At 33.0% G+C, this 19390-nt stretch overlaps 1 protein-coding gene across 2 annotated transcripts in view; it reads left to right on the top strand.

The window, feature by feature from the left end:
• DACH1 (dachshund family transcription factor 1) overlaps positions 1 to 19390 on the top strand; it is a 436009-nt gene that overhangs the window by 402850 nt on the left and 13769 nt on the right. The gene's annotated exons all lie outside the window — the stretch shown is intronic.

Raw genomic sequence — 19390 nt, 5'->3', positions numbered from 1 at the left:
TTGGCGTTTAGTACCACCATTTCTGTAAAACTATAAACGAGAGGGGAGGAGGAAACCAGAAAGATGTTTGGAAGATATTCCTGAGCAAAGAGACCCTAAGTAATTTACTTACTTGTGATATGTAAAGTAAATCATCTCATGCTACACAGGGATAAATTCTTCATTGCTGGTGTTTCTTGTAAGCAACTCAAAATTCACGAGTTTAGTGGAGATATTATGGATAGAGAATGAACATCAAAAAATTTAAAAAAACAACTTGTTTCAGGAGCTGAATTATATGGTGATTAACTCTCATGCCTTGGGTCTTACAGATTTATATGTCATGATTTGTGTTGGACATTTTTATCTTAAAGCTTTTTGTAAGATCTTTTGAATATACAGAGTAGACAAAGTTCATATAAATACTCACTGAACACTTTTTTGGACTAGTTAATAAATATCCACCAAAACCCTTTCTGCCCCCACCCATCCCCACACTGTGTGCAGCCAAATCTATAATATGATGGCTTTCTCCAGCTAAATTCTTTTTAATCTCTCTTTATAGGCAATGGCACCCACTTAAATGGTTTAACATATGTGTTTTGACAGTTGATAAAATATATCTCTCCAGCCCATTCAGACACCTCTTAAGTGCTCCAGGTAATATCCAACTTTTATTTGCCCCAAGTTCTGACAGAGGCCTCAAGGTCCAGTGCACAAAACCTGAAGGATTGTGACCCCTTGCAAACCTGTCTCCATCCAGTGTTCCTTCCCTAGGGAACCCAAACCCTCGCCTGTCCAATGCAGAATCCTCCTTAGTTTATAGTAAGGGAAGAGCAGAGCACACATTTCCCTCCCTCACCCACCAAACTGGATATAACTCTTTCCCCTCATCCCAAATCCTCCCATGTTTTTTCGATTTCCTGAAAGTCCCAAATCTTTCTTCACCTATCAGGGACATGTTTCCTTCCTCTTTGCGTTTACTTACCTATCCTTGAAGTCTCATTATAGAAGTGGCAGCTTCCAGGAATCCTGCCCAGACTCCACCACCGCCCCTGCAGCACCTCCCTGGCCCCGGCGTCTAATTTCTCTTCTTTGAGATTCTTATCCTACTTTTCTCTTCTCCACAATAACCTGCTGTGCATTTGTAGTTCTTCCTTCAAGGTCTTCTTCCTCTCTGGAAGGTAGCTGAACAGAATGTGAACAATGCCTATTTTGGTGACTAATGTGCCCCTAGTGCCTGTATGCTTGACATATATATCTGAGTATATCAGATGTTTGTGCCATGTTCACAGTGTTGAATGTTTGCTATATCGTGAAGGAATGTATCAACCACTGATGACTTAGGACCTGTTTGATTTTGTAGATGCCAAGGGTCCTTATTATTCTGACATGTCTATAATATGTCTATTATGTCTGACATTTTTCAGACATTGGTTGGAGAGACTGATGCAAGGAAATGAAGGATAGTATAATTCAAACTAGGAAAGTCAGAATTACAGATTCTGGCAGAATTAATTTTCATACCTGATAGCTGAGTTAACAAGATGCGTTTATGCTTCTTGTATGTATGTATGTATGTATATATGTATGTTTATGCTTCTTGTATGTGTAATGTTACTTTCTTATTTGCACACTTGACTGAAGATTTGGATTCTGTGAAGATTCACTTACACTCATTTTTTTCCATTTTAAATTTATATTTAATTTAACATGCTATAGTCACATTTTTAAAATAATACTTTTATCTTTTGTTTAATATACATTAACCTTATGCTTCTTATAATTTTACAAGATTAAATCTTCTCTATAAATTATTTAGGTTATCAATATATAGACACAAACTATAACATTCTAGAATCACGGATTAGTGCTGTTTTACCTGTGTCTTTTATACATTCCCAGAGTCTGAAAGGTTCACTTTCCAAATAGCTTTGGCTTCTTTTATTTAAGAAAACCTGTCTTTGTAAACCAAAAATGAATTGGTAAAATCAATGGAAATGTGGACCTTCGTTCCTCTGATGTCTTAGAATATCTTCAATTCATGCTTGCAAAATCTTGACTTCACTTGAAAGTACATCTCTTTTATTTACATCCAATGGCCATAATCATAACTGTTTGGCTTTTTATTCTTTTCTTTTTGACTGATCTCAGATCATAGCAAACCAAATATTCTTCCAATAAAAGGACATAAAAGACCGGCCTTCACATTAACAATCTTTTTTTTTCCAATTAAAAAAAATATCTCCTTTCTGCTTCCTAGATATTTGAAGATAATTTAAAAATTATTTATTTATTCAACAAATATTTATGGAATAAGGCTGATATGCCAAGCACATTTACATGAGCTTATTGCCTTAGCTCTAGCAACGGACTTTAAAGATCAATTAAATCTCTTCATTTTGCAGACAAGGAGAGTGAGACTTAGGGAGAGCACAATACTTGTTACAGGTTATAACATGAGTTAATCAGAGTTGGGAATATAACTCAGTTGCTTTTCACATCCTGATTGTTTTAGGTTAGGATTGCTAAAATGTGCTTTTGTTGCTCTTTTAAAATATGTGATGATTATTATTATTTGTTTAGCAACTTACAGTTACAAAGCATCATAATGCATATCTTTCTTATGAGTGGAATTTGTATCTTTTATCAAAATTTTTTTAATTGAATCAAATGTTTTAACACTCAATGAATTTCCTAGTAATGCATATTCTTTCATTTAGACTTAGGGATATTATATAGTAAGTGGAAGTATTTGCTTATTAAAATAATGACGTGGATGGAAGCTGATATTTATTGAGTCTTTCTATATATTCTAATTTAAAGATGAGATAAGTGGGGTGCCTCGGAGGCTCAGTCAGTAAGTGTCCCACTCTTGATTTTGGCTCCAGTCATGATCTCAGGATTCCTGAGATGGACCCCCATGTGGAGCTCTGTCCCTCTCTCTCTGCCCCTCCCTCGCTCACACTGTCCCCCTCTCTCAAAATAAATAAGTAAACATTAGAGGTGAGATAACTAAAGTTCATAGTGGCTAATTAACATTCTCACATTTGCACTATGAATTAGTGAGGTCACAGACATGTGAATCCATGTTTATGACCCCAAAGTCCTTGTTCTGTCCTCCATGTCTTGCTGTCTGAACTCACTTCTCTCTCTTCCAGGATAACACTTGCGGTCCTGTGACCCAATTTGAATAGTTAGCACATTGTCTGCTAATGGCTTAAGAAGTTCAAAATAGTCTACTGACAGCTACTAGAGAATGATACACGATTAGGAAAAAAAAAGTTTATTTTCCAGCTTTTTAAGTTTTAATCCATCATTATGCCTATACCATGTTTATAGACACTTCCAGACACCCTGGGGAAAACTCACTCTAAGTGAAGAAAGCAAAGAGGCAATATAAGATACTAAGAAATTAATCATATATAGATAAAAGATTTATCTACATCCCTGCCACATAGCATGCAATGAGCTTAAGATCAATTTAAAATCAGACACAAATCCAATTGTGATTTAATATAAGACATTTGGAGAACCTGTTCATTTCCTTTTGCTGTATGTGTTTGAACAGAGTTACTAAATGGTATTCCAAGACTTTTGCCCTCTAATGGTCCTAACTGAAAGTTACTTAAACTTAGGACTTCTAAAATCTTTTTGCAAGTATTGTTTAAATTTAATTTCATATAATTTTCTTATGCACATTTCTATTTTTAATACTTAAAAAAAAGACCCTTAAGTTTAACTTAGGAGTGCAGGCTTTCTAGGCACCTCTACAGAACTAGCGATTAGGAAATGCTAGGAGTGAGAATGAGATTCAAATCTCTGCCTCGCTATTTTGTTTTTTCCTTTAGTAATTGCTTAACCTCAGAGGGATGCTTACAAGGATTAAATAAAATAATCTATGTAAAGCACTCAGCATATACTGGGCAAGGGTATGCATACAGTTAAGTCTTAACTGTTAACATTGAATTTTATTATTATGATTTAACATATTTATAGTGCCTAGCAACTAGCCGATAAACACTGAAGCTATTATTACTCTGTTATGTAATTTACTTTTCTTTTTTCAGAAAATTTTTCTTTATAATATAATGATTTTGTCCCACAGTAGAGTGTTTGTAGAAATTTATAAGAATATTATTGCTCTTGGAATCTAATTTTTCATATTTAAAGATGTTTTTATTTAACTTAAAAGAGGGCAGAGGAAGGTTTCATAAAAAGAAAGAAGAATGAAGGGAAGGGAAGGAAAAAGGAAAGGAAGAGAAAGGAAAGGGAAGGAAGGAAGGAAGGAAGGAAGGAAGCGAGGGAGTGAGGGAGGGAGGAAGGGAGGAAAAGAAAACAAAAGAAAAAGAAAAGAATGAAAAGAAAAAAGGGGGAAAAAGAGAAAGTTCATCAAAACTCTGCTGCTCGCATGGCATATTGACTATTGTTGAGGCACTTACAAATAATGTAATCACTATCAGGATTACCTCCATCTATTTTTCTTGATCTTAAAAAATAAATATTAGAATTATATTACTATGAACAACAGAAAACAATAATAAATTTACTTCTAGTCACTTGGCACTGGTTTCTGGTGTTTGGCAGCATTTCAATGCAGCTAATCAATTTGAGACAGCATTGATTAAGTTGAACAAAAGTTGATATTGATTGCAGGCTGTAACCAATAAACAGACTATTGTTCCATAGTTATCATAGGTCATTGTTAACTACTCATTTAACTAGACAGAGTTATTGTTATTAAATAGAAAGTGTCAGAGATATTCATGAATTGGGCTATTTTATAAAATTTTAGGATAATGTTTTCTTATAATTTCAGTAGAAGCATTTTTATTCTTTTAAGAAGTATAAAAAGTAAATCTTGTTTTTGAACACAGGGGGCTATGTTTAAACACCAAAAGCTGAAAGCCTTTTATCGGTTTTTGTTGGTAATGGCTTCTTAAATAATATAAACTAACTATACATGAAATGAAACATAGTGGGCAATTAAGTATGAAGTTGCTGAAAATAGTAATAAGATATAGTTCATTATAATTATTATTTACATAAAAGGATTTTCAACATATTATTTCCATAGACCTAGCTCTCTAAACTCTTCGTTCTTATGGGTAAGAGAATGATTCTAATTATTATGTTTGTGTTGAACTGTGTTTGTTTTGTGATTTCAAATTTTACTCCATTGCCCAAATATTATGCAGATTAAATTAAAGCAAAATGATTGGACTTGGTTTGTAACATAGTTGACATATTTTTTTCCTGGTAAATGTAGTATAATAGATGGTAGCTTCTATGAGAATTCAGGGGATATAGGGAATATCAGGAATAATTCATTAGAATTGGAGATTTAAAGAGGGTAAAAAAAAAAGCACATTTTACAACTAAATTGTAATTAAGTATTGAAACAGACCAATTATTTACAGAAAATATAGTGTTTGGTTAGCATAGTACAATTGAGTTAAATTGGCTTTTTCATGAATGTGTTTGTGGCTTGCCTTGAATACTGTCTGAAGACCATAATCAAAGAACAGTGATAAATGGAAATTGAGAAAGATATTAGCAGGGAGCCCAAAAGATCAATGCTAGATCCATTTTGATTTAACATCATAATTAGTGATATGGAACAGTGGTTAAACAGAGTATATCAATGAAATTCACAAATGATCCTAATTTAGAAGGCATAACATACATCTGTGTGGACTAAGCAATAGAAAGTACGGAATTTATGAATTTCAGGATGAATGAAATGAGGTTATGTTTGTAAGAAAGAAACTTTAATTTTAAGATCTGTGGGTTTACTATTTTTATTTAATAGTAAAAACTCAACAAATGTTGATGATGTATGTCCACTTATAACTTTTCGTAGTTCTGTACCAACAGTGAGTGGCTGTAGGAATGAGAGAAATGTCAGAGGATAGGTAGAAAAATAAGCCTCTGTCTGTTTAATATTGTATATATTTTTATTAATGATACTTTTTATTATTATGAATACTAGACAGTGGAAGAAATTGGGTTTTCATTATGATCAATACATTCCATTAATATCTTATTTTTTAGACAGAATATTCTCATCTTCAGATTTAAGAAAAATTTATTTAACATAAGTTCTTTGCTTTCAGTCTTTTTACCTTTATCACCAAAGGAAAGAGTTGATGATCATTATATCCAATTAACTTGCTCATTGACAATTGTTACAAGAGAAAGTGTGTATAAAGTCTACTAAAGCTGAAGAAGGTTACCATTTAGAATAAATGAAGACTAACTCCAGTGGTTCATATTCACATAGCCTGCTTCCTCTCTTTGTATCTACCCTTCCATAGTAAAAGTAGCCCAGTTCTAAAAGAACCTTTAATAAATATTCACAGTAATTTCTTTGAGGTGGAACATAAATAGATTTTTATTTTATGAAAAATGTTATTTATAATCCAGGAGTTATAAAAGTTATCTGAAAATATTTAAGTTACAGAAAAGAACCCTCACTTTAAAGTCTATTCACTGAATTACAGGATTTGTATGCACAAAATAAAAAATTGGTACATAAACACCTGGTGATGGAAAGTATGTCATCAATTTTGATAGCATGTGTATGTTTACATATTCAAGATATATAATACCCTTTGCTATAAATTCTTCTTTAAAAAATTAAAACATCATCATTTAGACTATAAATGTAAAAATGCTTATGGTGCATTATTCCACCTCCCATGGTTAGGGACAGAATGCAGACATGCCACAATAATGTTTTTTATTTCGACTGTTCGAACCATATTAATGAGAACATCATTTTGGAGAACTAATTATTTCTATTTGTCTTGTGTCACACTTTCTAATTCCCCTATATTAGCACAGCCAAAGCAAATTAATTGCTTTTCCAGCAGTTGAACCTTGTCCAAGAATGAGCTCACATTCCCTTCCAGTTTCCCTGTTTCTGGGAGTGCATTGTGTCAGAAATTTCTCTTGATACTAAACATAGTCTAGAGAATATCTTTACAGATTTCTGTGCACTCACTTGATGAAATTTATAAGTTTAAGTGACCCGCCAGGAAAGATAAAGTTCTTAGCTGCAAGATTATACATCAAAACAGTTAAAGTGAAATTAAAATTAAATGAATGAATCTCACTGAAGCAAAAAAAGCAGTAATTAATGGTTCCCTTAATTGTCTTCATAAAATATTTGCATGGGTCTAATTTGCATAATTTGCATGTATTAATTAATCTTTCAAAGGAATTTTGTGCTGAGAGAAGCCAAAAAATCTCTTTGTTTTATTTAACATCTAATGAAATATTTATCTTCTTTAATGAACTTCTCATCTTCATTAAAATAAAAATTGCACAAGTTTGTATGTTTTAAATGTTTTTATAATTGAAGTATTCGAAAAATCTCTTTAGACTTACAACAGCTGAAAAACAAACACATTTTTTAATATCCAGTATCATTTCAACAACAGTGACACTTAAAAAGGAAGTCCAATTTCACTTTCTGAAAGGTGGCAAAGCATTTTGTAAATGAATAAATGAATATAGCTCTTTGGTTTTAAAACTAAGGTTTACAAAGGCCCAATCATTTCTTTCAATGGTAATATTATTTTTATGGCTGAAATAGTGGGCGAGATTTCTCTCTTATATATGAGAAAAATCAGTCTGTTTCATTGTTTGGGAAATGGTTCATTGCTTGAAAATATTTTAACTGGTTCAAAGAAATTAGTCCATTAAAACCCACTTGCGATTATTAACAACTGCTAGACTGACAGTATTTCCTGACAGAAGCTCCACAGTTCCAACTTTATTCTAAATCTGACTGATCGGGATTTGCAGCAAGGGTTTCTTCTCTCACAAGCTGAGATCATAGCAAAGACCAAGAGAGGTACCTTGGAAGGGATGAAATTCAAACTCTCATCAAGTGCCAAGGAGCACATATTCACGAGAGCTCAGGAAGAGTGTGGGGGGAGAGAGCCCAGAAGGTAAAAATACATAAGGGAAGGGAAATTGCTGATTCGTTAATGGTATTTATCCTTTTTGAAGCAACCGTGATACAGAATATTCCAAAGAAGAACATCAGTCAACATTGTCTAACGCAATTCAATGTTTGCTTTGTAGTCTTACAATGAGATTTTAAAATGCAGGCGAGGGGCGCCTGGGTGGCCACAGCTTTCTCACATACATTATTTTTGTTTCTCTTACTACAAGCCCAGTTTATATTTGAGAAAACTGAGGCCCATGAACATAAAGTGGATTGCTTGGAATCAAAATGTGAACCAGGACATCTGAGTCCTTTTGACTCCATATGCCTTGCTCCTACGTGACATCAATCTTTTTATCTCACGATAATTTATGAAGTGGCTATGAGTGGCTAAATGTTAAGCCAGATAATGAGGGTGGCATAAATTTATAAGGATTAAGATTCAAAATGCAAATATATGGTTCTTTCCGCGTAAAGTTTAGTAATGAGATAAAATCAATTAAATTGACTTTGGTTTCCTCCAGGATCATCTTTAGGGAGGTAAAAAGGCATTTTTATTAGGCAATGGACATTTTTTAGGCCTGCATCTGCTCTCATGTTTTGCAGTTTCTCATGAAGTTTTCCCAAATATAAAAAGAAAAAGGAAATCCACCAGGTTACAAAAATAATTAGTAATCAGTTACAAAAGAAATGCCCAAACAGATTTTCCCTAGCATTAACTCTGAGAATTTATTTATAAATAACTAATTTCTAAGGATTAAAATTTAACATTTAGATGATTGTTTTAGGAGAGCAGTGGTAGAATGAGAGTCATAATCTACTGTCAAAACTACCATTCAATAATGTTGTGACCCTGGTAACTCACTTTAACTGCTAAGACCTGTTCTATTATTGATATCATAACACATGCTACACATACACGTCACGTGTCCATGGTACATTATGGATACATGGTTTCTGGGTTCAGACTGCCTGGGTTCAAATCACCACACTGATGTTTATTATCTGTATAACACTGAGTGTGTAAATTAAATGTTTTGATTTTTGGCATTCTAATATGTAAAACATAGACAATGATCATATCTACCTCACAGAGTTGTTATGGAATTAAGTGAATTAATGTATGTAAAGAACTTAGAACATGCTTGGTAGAGGCTAAATGCTAAAAGACTTTGCTATTTTCACAATTATCTACAAATTTAATGTAATAATAACTGCAATAGTATTCATTTTGGTAAAAAAATAAACATGATTTGGATCTTAAAATTGTTTTAAGCCAATGATTTTTTTCCAGATGTGACACATGCTATTTCTTTTAGCATGTTTTAAGCTGGAAAATGCAAATTATATTTACCAGATTTTCCAAGGCATTTAAAAAATTCATGACAGAGTGTGAATTTCAATATTTATGTCAATTTAAATAATATGGTTTGGGGACATTTATTTGCAGCCGCATATTCAGTATGATTATTTATCTCTTTGCAAATCAAATAAAAGATAAACTAGTTATTCTTGACTCATTTAAGATGGAAGTGTTAGAGTGTCTTAATTTTTTATTATATTTTGGCAAATTTCTCTTAATATGGTTTGTACTTTCATATAGTGTGGAGCAACTTCAGACTCTTCTAATTCATATATAATCATACTTGAGAGATAGTAAATCTCCACTTAAGCTTACTAATTACACCTATAAAACCATGAATGATGGCTACAAATTATTGGATCTGACTCTCACTCTTTATTTATTTCTCCCTGGGAGAAAGAGCACTGGATGGGGAGATTTTAGACCATAAATTATTCCCATACATAATCAGGTTTGCTGTGTTTAACTTTGATTCCATACTATGGTGTTATATTAACTTATGAAATTCCCATATTAACAGATTAAGAGCTAATTATTTGATTTTCATGATGAAATGATATTTACTTATCATTATAATTTCAATGTCTTTATTTTTTCTTAATGACTTTTACTGATTAATATAGTTCTAGGTCTATTTTCTTTCAAGTTATCATAGTCTTTTGACTGCTTTTTATAAATTATCCAGCAATGTTAAATGAAATGTCTCAGTGAGCCATTATCTCTAGATAAACTGTTAGGAATGGAGAAAAAAATCACAAATGAGAAGAAGATTAGATGTAAGACAATGGGAACAGAAAGTATATTCCTCTGCAAAACCCAACAGATGGTTCTGGGTTCTAGCCAACTGTTGCCGAAGCGGGACCATAAACTCAGTACTACCATATTTCTTCCCTGAGGGAACTTTATGTAAAAGTATAGATTTTTTAAAATGCTGTGGAAGTCTGAATAAGATAAATATTTATTTATGGTCTTTGATAATAGAGAAAAGTTCTCTCAATCCAAAAAAATTCATAGTATGTCAGGTTATGTCAACACATAAACAAAATTAAAAATAGCATTTAAGTCACAAGTAAAGAGGGGTTCCTGGGTGGCATAGTTGGTTAAGCATCTGACTCTTGATTTTGGCTCGGGTCATGATCTCAGGGTTTGGTATGTGAGAATCAAGGGATCCTCTCTCTTCCTCTCTCTCTGCCCCTCCCCTGCTCACATGCATGTGCTCTCTGTTAAAATAAATAAGCTTAAAAAAAAAGTCTCAAGTAAAGAGAACAGCTCTCCAAGCTTTTTAGATTGAGTGCAATGACTTCCGCTAGCTGCTTTGATTTCCGACATACTTTTGAGATAGAATTTTGAGGCCCACTTCCCCACATGTTTCTTCAAATTTTTGAAATTCAGATTAATCCCATTGTGTTGGGCACTTAATTGGTATGATATTTGCAAAGGATTAGAAATGCCCAATTATTTATTTTGTAAATTCTAATTATACTACTTAAATTATTAGAATGAGAAACATTTCAAGAATTTCAAAAGGTACTTCAATGTAAAAAGTTGATGAATTATATACTATAGCTCATAGGCTATATTTCACTAAGAAATACAATTCTGGTTAATATATCTCCAAGACTCAATAAGTGAAAAGAGTGAAGTAAACATGGTATATAAAAAGAAAAACGTTAATGGCATGGCATTTATATGCTTATGATGTATCTTTTGGAATGAATTTCTTTTAATTCTTATTTTTCCTGAGTGGGATATAGTTGAGATTTGTGATATATTTGCGCTAACTTTCCAAGGGTTACCAGTAGCAGAATCAAACTAGGGCCCTAAAAAAACTATTTCTACGTGTCGTATTATTCCACTATTTGTAGAAGTCCTACAATGAGATTTTAAAATGCAGACAAGGGGTGCCTGGGTGGCTCAGTCCTTTGAGCCTTTGACTCTTGATTTCCCCTTTGGTCATGATCTCACAGTTTGGTTCCTTATTTTGAGCCCTGCATGGGGCTCTGTACTGACAGCATGGAGCCTGCTTGGGATTCTGTCTCTCCCACTCTCTCTGTTCCTCCCCTGCTCACACTCATGTGCTCTCTCTCTCTCTCACTCTCTCACTCTTAAATACACTTTAAAAAAAAGATTTAAAATGCATGCAAAATTTAACTAGTGGCTTATTGCTTTTTGTTACACCTACTAATATAGCAAATGAAGGCAGTGAATCCTTGCACTGAATTGATTGATTGCACTGGCTTTCGAAAAGTTACCCGTGTCAAATCATCAACAGTCCCCAACAGACTCAATGGGGTGGCTCAATCCCCAACAGACTATCCATCCAAAAGTGTAAAGACACTAAAGAATATGAGCTCTCATGTTAACAGGTGATCAAATCTCATTTTGATACAAAGCTGGGAACAGGATTTAGCTTAGTTTCCACATTCTCTCATCTCATAATATCACATCCATGATAAAGTCTCAACTAATTCCAAAAATATTGATAGCATTTATCTACATAGCAAAAATGTTATGATAATTAATGGTTGAGTGGTTATAAATAAACATACCGAAATTAGGTCAATATTTTTAGGATGTTTATAGACTTAAGTTTCAGTATAGCTAGATTTTTGTGTTTTGTTTTTGTTAAGTCACATATGAATTGATTTCTAAGTTAATGATTAAATATTTAGTTGGTGTAATTGTCCATTTTGATCTCAAACGCAGTTCTTGGTTGCCTTGCTTTGAAAGGTATTTCAATATATGATTCTATTCCTTTGTGAGAAAATTGGAACACAGACATTTCTTTAAACCCAGCAATTCACATAGAAAGGCTGTGAATTATCACAACTCAATAGGCTCCTTTTGCAAGTTGTTTTTAGAAAACAAAGGAAATACAAAAACATTTCCAATTATTTTTTTAATGTTAAATTTTATAGCCAACAAAGTGGTGAAATTTTATGTCATTATTCCGAAGCTTTTATATTTTAACACTTTCAGGGTGTAATATTAGGAACCAAGTATACATGCAATTTTAGCAACATTTAATGGATCAGTGACAGTTTAGATTACTGAGCCTTGGAATCAATGACTTTGATTATTGTTTTTAACTATTGCAGCATGTATGATTTCTGAATGAAATGAGTTAGCAATGTGACAAACATATGAATATATAAAACTAGACATTTTTAAATCATTTTTTGTGCTAATTTTAATTTCAGTTTCTTCTCTACTGTGGTTTTTGTCTTCTCCCTCTCTAACCAGTAACTGGAGGTACACATTTTCATATGGTTAGGCTAATCAGTAAATAAATACAGAATACAAACAAGGAAAGTTACGGAAACTCCAAGATCACAAATTTAAATCTTAATGAAACCTTAGAACTTCTATTCTCATCCCTTTAAAATAAATACGTGTCACCTCCTGTCTCTTCTTAAAACCCTTCTGACCACTGCAACTGCTATGAAATCTTCACTGCAGTATGGAATGGAAAAACGACAGATGAACATGCTCCTCCAGCATGGCTTCTAGACTGATATCAATGTCTTCTTCTGAGAATCATCTCATGAACAGTTTGGGAAAACAAAACTTAAAAATGGCCATCTGTGAAAAATGAATGTCATTTAAAAATATACATCTTCTTGAATTTTTGAAGTTCATTTTTAATACTCTAAAGACTCTAAAAGTCCTGTGTTAAAGTTGATATATTTCACTTAAAAGTCAAATTAGCATTTCCTAAAATCATCTGATTACAAAACCTTTTTATTGAATTAAAAATAATATTTCATGGAATGAACTTTGCAAACTGTCTCTGGTAACTAATTCTTGGTAAATCTATCTGTTGTAACCAATTCACTTTAACAAATGCTTATACACCAAGTGCTGGGGCTATTTAAAAAATGAAAACACATGATATCGTTTCTAGATAGTTGATCTAGTGAGATATAGAGATACATAAATAATTCTAGTAAAATATGCATTGAGTTAATACTTTTTGATAAAGCTGTGGGTGTCCAGGTATTGCTCAGGGGTGGTAGGAATAAAATCAAATTTTAGTTATATAGAAATATGAAATATTTACACATTAAATCTGTATAGGAAACCAGGAATCACTTTAACAAATCAAAATATGGTCAAATCATATACCTACGTGTATGTCTCTGTATCTAAAAACTAACATACTCTATAAACATTCTAGGTAGTCCTACTTTGAAGTTTTTCCAATAGGACTTATTTTTAACTTTGTTGTTTATAAGGACTCACTAGTACACTTTTGGGAAGCTGTATTCAAGGCCTAAAATTAATTTAACAGATTGAACCTGAAATTTAGAAAATTTTATTGTTTTTCCCTTAAGATATAAAAGATCTATCATTCTCTTCTAAAGAAGTACGGCTTTGATCTAGTGCTTCTGAAATGTAAACAAAAGTACTTGCAGAACACAAACAAACCAATTAATTCCAATTGGGTGATTGGTAACGATTCATTTAAGTCTACATATGTAAGTCTAAATCTTCTGAGTAGCCAGATTATTGACATATTTTACATAATTTTCTCAAATGGAAGATACATAAATATTATGCTTGCTTCTGAGTATGGCATTAAACAGATACCTAAATAATATTTAGGCATATTTATTTGTTTTCCTTTGTTTTGCACCTGGTCCCCCTTGTTTTATAACTGAAATAAAATATAAATGAAAAAGAAAATAAATTTTCTCGTTAAGCACTTCATTGGTATGATTACTGCAAAATAATATGGAAAAAATCTGGTCCCCTTTGTTTTATACCTGAAATTAACATATTAAGTCCTAAGTCCAATATAAACATTGCATGGGAAGTGTTGGTCTAGAATAAGAATAAAGAAGAATGTAATGAACTCAGAAGTCAGGTAATGAGAATTCGAGTTCTGGTGTTGTGCAAGGAATAAGAGGAAGTGAGCAGTGAAGGACAAGGGGGAAACAACATATGACTTCAGAAACAGCGGTTGGTAATTCGTATTTATGAGTCTCTTTTGTTTTGTCCCCCTCCCTGTTTTTATATTATTTTTGCTTCCCTTCCCTTATGTTCATCTGTTTTGTCTCTTAAAGTCCACACATGAGGGAAGTCCTATGATTTTTGTCTTCTGTGACTAATTTCACTTAGCATAATACCCGCCAGTTTCATCCACGTAGTTGCAAATGGCAAGATTTCATTCTTTTTGATTGTAATTTGAAGTAGGTAGTCAGGGAAAGAGATCCAGGTCATTGGGGGCATTTAGATAGAGTTGTAAAGTAAGCATCCAGGTGAATGTGAAGCTGGAGCGTGGGTATGAGCTTTGGACACCATTAAAGCCTTAGGTTGAAAATATAGAATCTCTTTGCCTAATCTTGATATTGTCATTCTTTTAGAGTGTCAAGCCACCTCTCCAAGAAAAGGTTACTATAAAGAGTAACAAATGCAACATTAGGAAGGAAAGAATGCTCAAATGACTGAGTTAATACATTTCTCTACCATCCTTATTTGTAATGAATGACCTAATAGTTTTTTTTAATAGAGAAAACATAAAGTAGCTTTCTTTTTTTTTTTTAATGGCAGTCAGAAAGGATGGATTACTCAGCGTTGAATTTTGTCCATTATAGTGAATGTAATAAAACTGGGACCAAAAAAATTACAGTGCTAGATTACATACATAAAATTAGAATAGAGAATGCTAAAAATATGTAGTGGTATATTAGATAACTCATATTTTGACTTATTTATTTTGCATCTTTGTTGATTCTGCAGATTTTACCTATGACAAACTGTCAATTCAACTCTTGCATTAAGAGACATGTATTTTTCATGATATTGTTTCATATGGCAATATGTTGGATATCAGTCCTTTCAAGTAATCAAACTACATTGAATAGAGTCATAAACAAAAAAGCAACAATAATTTACTCTCATTGTTAGCTTTCCCTCTGATGCATACATATTCTTTGCAATCATTTGAACAGTATAATACATTCTTATTTTGATGAAGGGAAAAGTAAAAATTACACTTATTCTTTGGACTTGGTAAGTAAGTAAAAAAATGTTCACGTAAGTGTTTTGAATTATCAAAACCAAGTGTGTGTTACACCAAAATAATACTAGTCCTGCAGTATATTTTTAAGCTTTAGGAGCATCATGAGTTTTCAATACATAAAGCATTTGGTAATAAAGTCATCAAGTGTCTGGTTAGAGTTGAAGCATTGAAAGAATTTTCATCCGACCACTGAAGTAGCAAAAAACCAACCTGTTAAAGAGCTGTTAAAATGAGCTCTTCATACAGACACCAAAATGCTATTATGGTGGGAAAACAGGCAGTATTTATTAATCAAGTCTTACAAGTTAATATCCTTAAGGCTTACAAGTAGGTTTCCTTAAAAAGAGATAGAACTGAGGTTTGCCCAATGGAAATGAATCAAGGATATTAAGATAAAATTAGGCATTTTTGGCTGAGCAATTTGGTATTATCTAAGTGTAACTGTGAATTAGCCCTAAAAAAATAACCTATAGTTTCTCTGATGGGAAAATAAAGATTTTACTATAAAGCAGTTTTGACATAAGCCTAGATGAGTTCCTTAAATTCATAATGCTTCTAGAAGTCTAACCTTAATTCAGGATATAATGATCTACATGGTGACATATAAGTTAATTTTATTCATGTCACAATTGGTAGTGATGGGAAAATAAGGAAATGCTGACAGTGGCCACAGCCACAAGCTATTAATTGTGATGGAACCAGTGGCCTGTGTTACCATGACCCAGGGCAGAATTTGACAGTAGGCATGAAATATACATATATCAGCATTTATCTTCTTCCTAAATATATGCACATTTATTACATTATACTTTAAATGTTTATTTGTAGACTTTTTGTGTTTACTTTTTGAAATCGAATTAAAGAAATTTGACAATCTCATGGAATTTAATATATTCTGAGAACAAATTGGAACTTAAACATAAATTGTAAGTCAGTCCAGAGTGCTCAAATGTGTCCTGAAATTCTTTGTGTCTAGAGACGGAGGCAATTCATAAAATGTAAAGTTATCTATTAGCATTGCATATTTTTGTAATAGCACATTTTGTCGTTTTTGTTTGTTTTCTCATTGTTTTCCACTTTAGAAAGCATTTAGTGGCTTACATTTGTCATTGTTTGTGGCTGGTTTTGTTGATATTTCCTGATCAGTTTGCAAAAAGAATTATGTCTGTTTCCTTGGGAAGCATGCAGTATGATAAACAACAGTTTCGAATATTGCAAGATACTATGTTTAATCAAAATTGAACTTAGCCCATCACCACTACTGAATCAAACGTTTGGAGGGACATTAAAAAGATTGTCTGGTTTCTTCTTCAATCTTGTATCTTTCCAAGTGCCTTTAATAGAGAGATCTAGAATCTTTTTTGTTTCTTTTGGTCCTTTTTCTTTTTTGGTAATTCGTTAAATGGTAATAGCTTCAGCAGTATGGAGCTTTACAATTTCCTGGGATGGTTGGTTCTGTCACATTGGGTCAACTATTTGATACAGTGACTATTATTCTGAGACAAGTTTGTTACAAGAATTAGACTATTGACAATTATCGTTTTTATTTCTGAGGCCACCATACATCATGAAATAAGACCATCAATCTTTAAGGAAAACCTGTTTTTCATTCCCAGTAAATCAAATTGCCCTAAGGTAATATAAGTAAAGTTACTTCTACTTAACAGAGGATATACATATTTAATATGTATTTATATATATGGATATGGATATACATATATACAATATTGAGTTTTAAAAGGCTAAACAAATCCTCTAAAGATGTAAAAATATTCTGTCGTATAGAATAATCCATTTCATTAGTAGCAAATCAGAGTTTTTTAAAAATTAGTTTGGTGTTGTAAGACAATATTGTACTGGCAAACATGCAGGTTGGTTCTGCTATTTCTCTGAAGTATAGGAAACCTTCCAAGAGAACTCACAAAGTGGCATTTGGTCTGGTGAATTCAAAATGACCAGAGTTGGGTTATCAATCTTTTCTGTGTTCCAGAAGAAAGCAAACTGAGGTACTATACTAAAACACTGTGAGTCACAGAACCGAAGTATTTATTTGTGACATTGACCAGCACATCTTCCTTGTAAAGAAAGGAGTATTAATTATGCACTGTGGCACAGCATATTATTTCTAAACCTCGTGGTTTACAACATTTATTATCTCGAGAGATTTTGGGAATAGCTTAGTTGGGTCATCTGCTTTGAGGTCTCTGCCAGGCTACAATAAGATGTTGGAAGGGGCTGCAGTTTTCTCTAGACTCAACTAAGGCAGGATCCACTTCCAAGCTTTCTCACATGGCTGTTGGCATGCCTCGTGTCTTCAAGAGTGTTGGATCGAGGGCCTTGGTTCCCTTGTTGGCTATTGGCCAGAGGCTACCATCAGCTCTTTGCCACAAGGACTTTCCATAGGGCAATTCAGTACACAGCAACCTGCTTCAGTAGATCAAGCAAATGAAAAGATCCAGAGAGAGAGAGAGAGAGAGAGAGAGAGAGAGAGAGAGCCTGCCAGCAGGAAGAAAGTCGGTTTTTATGACCTAATCTTGGAAGTGACTTTCCTTTACTTTTTCCATAGTCTCTTCATCAGAAGCAAGTCCCTAGGTAGAGCCCACACTTAAAGGAGACAGGGACCACACAAGTATGAGAATATTAGGAGGCAGGGTGCATTATTGGCCATCTTAATAGATTCCTACCAAAGTGACTATGTATGCAGAAAATAAGATTGTCACATTATCTGGCAAGATTGGGATTGGAACAAGGAGTATTATATAATCAAATATTTTATGGACGCAAAAACATATCTAAAGGTAGATCAGATGTGTACCTCAATCTTTAAAGGGAACTTTATCCCTGGTAGATGCTTTCATGAGCATTTGTAAAACTTGCCAGATTAACTGCTTTCTCTAGGCTACATTTCTAGACAAACACTCTTATCGATTTTCATATTCTTTCTTTAGGTATGATCATTCTGTCAACACATTTTCTTGTCTGTTAGTCTGTCTCTTTAATATAATTTTACACTTCTCTGGGTTGACTTTTGTGGGTTAATTTTGAAATTTAGTGCCTTTAAGGTTTACATTATTTAATAATTCTTGTATAACATGTTACTGTTCTTACCCACCTACTGTCTAAATAACAGTTGATAATTCTATTAGATAAGATATAAAGAAAAGCTGTTCTCCACAAAAGTGTCATTTCTTTCATTAAAATAGTTCTCATATTTATTTAAAAAATTTGAGACTTTGTCATGTAAGGTTGTCATTTGTCAAGTTTAGCACTAGACCCATATTTTGGTTCAGATTGTATAAATGTGTTAAATAAAGCTCTAGAGATTTAGAGCTAAATTCACTTACAGGTGCTTCCGTAAACAAATATAACTTTATTAAAATAGCTTATTTAGTCATGCTAGAGAAAATGGGAAAAAATAGTAACTGTTAAACTCCTAAAAGAAAGATGATTTTTTCCCTCCAAACTTAAAATCACTAGGGTCTGCAAGCGCTGTTCTTCTGTCACCTTTTTCCCCCAGAGATAACACGTAAGTTTATTCTGAAAACAATTTATTCACTGAGGGTTTTGATTGTGTCTTGCAATTCTGAAGGATACAAATGACTGGTTTAAAAGACCCATTTCCCTTTCCTGTATTATCTTATTTTATCAAATAAAATCACTTTTTTTCCTACTTTCTGTTTTAATTAAGCATAGTAGATAATTTATCCACTCATCCTTCAGGTTCAGATATGCCCTCAAATGATTATTTCCTTACATACCTGTGTCTTAGTCTTTATTCCAGAAATGAATAGAAGAATGGAGAAAGTAATGAGAGATTTTTACTGTGCTTTACTTTGCTGAAGTTGGGAGGTCTCACCTTCCAAATCAGGACAAGGTAACCTAAGTACAAAGCACCCCATTCTCACTTGCTGGTACATTAACCACTGTGATGGTTTCCCACTTCTTACTAATGAATGCTTAATTAGAACACACACACACACACACACACACACAAATACTTTACCAAAGTAGACCTACCAGCAATATAATTTTTCTTTGTTTACAGAAACAAAACTTTAAAGATGTT

Source organism: Leopardus geoffroyi, chromosome A1, assembly GCF_018350155.1.
Source record: "Leopardus geoffroyi isolate Oge1 chromosome A1, O.geoffroyi_Oge1_pat1.0, whole genome shotgun sequence".
Lineage (NCBI taxonomy): Eukaryota > Metazoa > Chordata > Mammalia > Carnivora > Felidae > Leopardus > Leopardus geoffroyi.
This window is presented reverse-complemented; position numbering and strand designations above follow the sequence as displayed.